Source organism: Prunus dulcis, chromosome 8, assembly GCF_902201215.1.
Source record: "Prunus dulcis chromosome 8, ALMONDv2, whole genome shotgun sequence".
NCBI classification, from domain to species: Eukaryota; Viridiplantae; Streptophyta; class Magnoliopsida; order Rosales; family Rosaceae; genus Prunus; species Prunus dulcis.
The window spans coordinates 6,476,054-6,482,706 of NC_047657.1; positions in this window are offsets into that span (position 1 = coordinate 6,476,054).

Genomic DNA, 6,653 nt, shown 5'->3' on the forward strand with positions numbered 1-6,653 from the left:
TAAGACTGACTATCAACTTCGGCTCTAAAATACTTGTTACGTATTAGTCGAAGGATCCTGGTATCACTTCTTAACCAAATCCCACCAATACTCTACCCTTCTGTGGAACAACCATGACCTTCATGATCTACTCTATTCCTTTCAATCCAATCTTCCTTTACGACTGAGGACAACTATTACCAAAATTTATAGCTCTCAATCCTTTTTACTGGATCCACCTATCTCACGGATGGATCTCTGGCTGACTAAAGCCTGAGCTAACACCTCCAGGGTCTACTGAATGTTAGGATCTCCCTGCCTACTAGGTACAGTAGGTACGACTCCTGACGAGCCTCTTACAAAAGATTACACTGCCGGTTCAGATACCGGTGCAGTTCCTGTCTGACTTGGGAATCTCATCCCCTTACGTCGGGATATTTGTTTACTTTCCCTACGGACACCACCACCTTTTGGGCCCAACTTGAAAAGAAAACGAGAATGCACAGAGTGCGAGGTCTACAGGAAGTAAAACCTATGCTCTGATACCAAATTGACAGGACCCAACCCAATTTCCGCTTTGGAATCCGAGTCGAATCCTGTGCGTGTCCGACACCTGACGAATGTCGGGCACAAAAGACCTTTTTACCCTTCTCGTCTCAAATTCTTTTCAAATTTCCCTTAGACTTCTGCCGAAAATTCGGCAGAATCTCCCCTGTATTTTGACCAAACCCAAAATTTTCCACCTGTTAAACAATCAAATAAATCCACATCAACTGCCAGAATATCTCAAATAACAGATCTCAACTCCAGTTTTTCAGTTTCAACTAGATATCAGAGCATTTTTTTAAACTTTACAGGGTTTTAAGGATTTTTCCACAAATCTCTACCTGATTTGGTGGTGCGGAAGCTAGGAATGGCCCGGTGGTGGATCCCGCGTACTTCTACGGCCTGGGGGCGAAAACAAGTTGAAAATGTGAGTGGACAAAAAGAATGTTCTCAAACTAGTTTATAAAAATACTAACCCCCGTAGTCAAAATAAGTATGTAAGTAAATCTAAAGCTTATCTGTAATCAAATATATAAAGCATGTAAGTCAATAGGTATACGTATATGTATATATATACAGATATAAAACGGCACGAATATTAAGAAAACTGATATAAAATTTTCTAAAAACAATAATTTCATAAAACACTGAAATTCCTTGAAAAGTACCACCTAGAAGTACCCCTGTAAGTCCGTCAATTCCCCTGGCAGGTCTCGGATGACACGCAGTCTATCCGAGCCGCAAACTGGCAGGATACAGGGGACTATGGTCAACCTGATCCGCCGGCAGGTCCTCGATGACACCAAGTCAGCTCGAGTCGCTCAGGCAGAATGCAGGGGACCGTAGTCAGCCTGATCCGCAATCTTGGCAGGTCTCGGGGACACAGAGTCAGCCGAGCCGCAATCCTGGCAGGTCTCGGGACACCAAGTCTGCCGAGCCGCAAATCCTAGCACTCACGGTCCGAGCATCCCCGAAACTCGTGAGGCAAAGTCAAGTGCACTGACGTAAACTGAAATCGGACTGGATGTCCATAGACATCGGTCCAACTCTGGGTAATCACCAAAAATAAATGGGTACAAGGTGGTCTAATTAGAAAATCTAATAACCCTTCTGAAATCTGATAAATTAACTGTAGTCTCAATGCTGCTGCTATTTTGTTATGTATAGCTCAAGGTCTGCTGCTAATATAACCTCCATAATATATATATAACTCAAACTATTTGGCAGTATAAAATATGCTCTACGACATGCAAGAATACTTATTCAAGATCAAATAATGAAATTTTCTTATAAAAAACTTATTTATAAAAACTCATTTATATAAAATCAGTATAAAATCATTTACGTAAACGCATTTGTATAATCATTTATATAACTTATTTATATAAAATCCTTTATGAAAGAAAGTCCACTCACTGGTGGTCCGAGCTAGCTGGACCTTTCGTAGGTTCCTCCTGTAGGTCGACTGGACATCTGGTGCCTGATTATCCACGAATAATAAATTAATAAACTGCTGAACAAAGAATTAAATTAAACACCCTGCCCCCGGCTCCTAGAAATACGGGCACTCACTTTAAAGTTACCCTTATACCCACATTAGCTTTTTAGACAGTTGGAACGGCCTTAAGAGACCCGAAGCCTCACTAAGCGATAAACTGCCAGATCGGCCAATCCGGGACCCCGTGAGTCCACGGTCTCCGATGGCTAATTTGGGCTCCTCTGAAGGTTCCTTACAGAGAAGGAACCATGTTCCGCGAATTTGGTCCGAAACGGACGGTCGGATTAGCCGAAATCGGGTTATCGCTTAAAATCCAAACCCTAGCCCCAGGGTTCGCGATTTCGGAGTATCCGGGACTCCGATTGGCAATCCGTCGAATCCTACACGATCCTAAAATCGTGTAGACTGACATACCCCAAAATTCAATGCGATCCAACGATTTAACGACACTGCACCCAAGGATCGCGTAATATGGAAAATCCGTTCGGGGCTCAAACGGACTCCGAATCGAGATCCGTGAAATCCTACGCGCTCGTGACGACCCGAGGATCTCAAAAATTCCCAGAGTTACTTCACCACCCTCGCCCACGCACTGCTACAGGCGCGGGCAGATTCGGGTGTCCAAAGCGATTATGGTTCGTCGGAAAATCTCGGAACCAAGACTCCAAACCCCTATCCTAGGTAAAACACCCCATTTGGAGTCACTTTTGTTCTTGGACATACCCCAAAAAGTGGCCCAAAATGGCCGAAAACAGAGGCCAAAAATCTGCTAAAACTTCAAGCTCAAAAATCCAATAGCTACACTACGAATCGATCTAATCCTACCCAACAGGCAGCTAGAACAGCTCGAGAGGTTCAAGATCCATACCTGGGTCGACGGAAATGGTGGGTGGAAATGAGAGAACAAGCTCCCAAAAATTTTCAGAAAAACTGTTGGAACCGGCCTGTCTCGTGGCAGTTTCCGGCTACTGCAGTAGCAGATGGAGGCTGAGGAGGGGCAGGGCTGATAGAGGGAAGTGAGGTGGTTCGTTTGGGACCGGTATTGCCTGAAATGGTAGCCTGAGTTGGGAGAAATCGCTGTCTGAAGTTGGCTGGTCGAGGTGGTCGCGAAAGAGAAGAAAAGCTGGGTTTATAAAACTGAACTTCGAAATATTTATGGTTCTGACACTGAGACTCTTTTGACCATAACTCCTTCGTTACAACTCCGATTCGGGTCTACTCCGTGTCTACGGACTCGTTTCGCGGTGCTCTACGCAACGGCCCCAGCGAAATTGCCAAATTCTTTCTCAATCAAAAAGTCAAATTTTCCCCTATTAAAATATATGAGGGTAAACTTGTCTTTTTGCTAGAAGATATTAATCTTACTTTTTAGATATTTTTGTTATTTCTTTGATATTTTGTTTTGGGTTATTACAGTGGAGGAGTTATTTTGGTTTTAAAAACCGTGTCACTTTGTGCGACGAAAAATATATATTGGTCGCACAAAGTTTTGCCCGACGAAAAATATTGGATTATTATCAGGCAAAATTTTGCGCGATGAAAAAGATTGGTAGCTTCAAGTCCAAAAAAATTTTAAAATTTTTTTTTTCCCGCGTCTCATTTTTGGTACCCGTCCAATAAGTTTTGCGTGATGAAAAATATTCGAATATTGGTTGCACAAAGTTTTGCATGACGAAAAAAATTGGTTGCTCAAAGTCTTTAAAAAAAAATTAAAAAATTTTCCCACGTCCCATTTTTGGTAGGCCCAAATTTTTAAAGTTTTGCGCAACGAAAAATATTTGAATATTGGTCGCGCATCTAAAAAAAATGTTAAAGTTTTGTGTATATATATTATACACACACACACACCATTCAACGATCCAACCGTCAAACTTGTTTCTATATACTTCAAGATCGTATAGCCCAAAAAATCGCAAACAGACATTCAAATATCTAGTAACGGGACAAAACTTTTCGATAGTTATAAATGAAAAATCACGATTTAATGTTTATTTTAACTCGGATTTTGATAATTTTTTACAGCTACACTCCTTGACCCTATATGAATACAATGACTGAATTTGATCTTCAATTTAAAATATTTACACTAGTGGATACCACAAAATCTTATGTTATATTTAATGAAAGTATAAATAAACTCTTAATTGTTAGTGAATATATTGTTTTGATGGTATACGCATTCTATGAAACTAGTTTCAACGATCCAACCGTCAAACTTGTTTGCTTATACTTCGAGATCATATACGCCAAAAATCGGAAAAAATAAACATTCAGAGATGAAGTAATGGGAAAAAACTTTTCAACGGTTATAAATGAAAAATCACGATTTAACGGTTATTTTAACTCCGATTTTGATGATTTTTTTACAGCTACACTCAATGACCCTATATGAATACAATGACTAAATTTGATCTTCAATTTAAAATATTTACACTAGTAGATTTCACAAAATCTTATGTTATATTTAACAAAAGTATAAATAAACTCTTAATTGTTAGTGAATATATTGTTTTGATGGCATACACATTCTACAAAACTAGTTTCAACGATCCAACCATCAAACTTATTTGTTTATACTTTGAGATGATATACGCCAAAAATTAAAAAAAATAAACATTCAGAGATCAAGTAATGGAAAAAACCTTTTTTTATGGTTATAAATGAAAAATCACGATTTAACGGTTATTTTAACTCCGATTTTGATGATTTTTTACAGTTACACTCCTTGACCCTATATGAATACAATGACTGAATTACATCTTCAAGTTAAAATATTTACACTAGTGGATACCACAAAATCTTTTGTTATATTTAATGAAAGTATAAATAAACTCTTAATTGTTAGTGAATATATTGTTTTGATGGCATATGCATTCAACGAAACTAGTTTCAATGATCCAACCGTCAAACTTGTTTGTTTATATTTTGAGATCATATACGCCAAAAATCGGAAAAGATAAACATTCAGAGATCAAGTAATGGGACAAAACTTTTGACGGTTATAAATGAAAAATCAAGATTTAACGGTTATTTTAACTTCAGTTTTAATTATTTTTTATAGCTACACTCCTTGACCCTATATGAATACAATGAACTAATTCGATCATCAATTTAAAATATATATTTTCTAACAAAAACCCAATCTGAACTACAATAATATATTTTACTAACAAAAATCCAATCCAAACTAAAATAATAAACTTAAAGCTACTTAATAAATATATATACTGTTTAATTTCTTAAGTGTTATGCATACAAAATAAAAAAACAAAAATAAATTGATTTAGGTGACGAAATGTTTGGATTACTTCATGCAAAGATTTAAAAAAATAATTGTGTTATTTTTTTAGACTTTGAGTGACGAAACACACTTCTTCGCTAAAGACTTTGCGCAACGAAGTTTATTGTTTCGTCGCGCAAAGTCACTTTGAGAGACGATGTATTGTTGTCGCGCAGTTTTCGTCGCGCAAGACTTTGAGCGACGAAGTTCATTGAGCAACAAATAGTTTTTCGTCGCGCAAGTTGTTTTTTTACTAATGAGTATAAAAGATTTAGAGTAATTGGGGATCGAGATGAAGAAGAAATCAATTATACTTGTAAGAAAATTTCTTTGTCATGCAAAAGCAACTGTTTGTTTTGGTCTTGATTTTCTGCTTGACAACTTAATGTTCCATGGGAGATGGTGGTGGGAGCTTGTTGGCATACACATGACCAGCAAGTGCAGTTGAGTATCTCTTACAATCTTCACTTTCTTCTATCAAGTCTTCATCTTCTTCCGGTAGTGGTGTGGCAGTTGGTTCCAGTGGCACAAAAATGGTAGGTGTTAGTGCTTCCACATCGTCAACTGGTGTTGGAGGATGTCCATCAACTGGTGGCGGATAACCATACATATTTCTCATAATAGACAAGATACACATCCACATCAACCAGGGAAACATAGCTTTTACAAACGAGAGGCAATTTTCCCCCTTTTCAATAAAAACTATGTCTATGTCTCTCTTTTGCTTTTAACTGTGACGAGGAGGAGAGAATGAGGGATAGTCGATGGGTTGCTATCGAGTATTATTTGTTGAAGCCTTGGCATATTCCAGACACATATCTCCTCTACATTATAATTTTTTAAGTTGAATGCTTCAAGTTCGTAATGGGTGTGAGCCATAGATTTTACTTCAATGCTTTCTGGTTATGGGTCTTTTGTTTGCATGCAATCTTTATCTTCAATGAGGGGTAGTCAGCTTTTTTATTTTCCAGGAGTTTTGTTTTCTTAGGGCTGAAAAGGGGGGATGGGTGTGGTCTAGGGTTGGGTTGGGAAAAGAAAAGAAAGTAGAGAGAGCAGAGGCAAGAGAGAGAATAGATTGGCATTTAGAGAGAATAAGAGTGAGGGAGTCAGAGGCAGTAACAGGGAAGGATGGGGAGGCGTGTACGTTGGGGTTTCTCAAGAAAGAATTGGTAAGTCGAAAAAGTGTTTGTCGTTAGGAAGTTTCTTTTTCAGAGTTCAAACACGTGAAATTGAGCCTAATGTATTTTATTTATTAATTTTATTCAACTAGGTTAATTGGCTTAGACTATGAATTTATAATGAATAGGTGTGCCTTTTTTCAAGCAAAGCTCTTCTTAATTTGGATTGAAA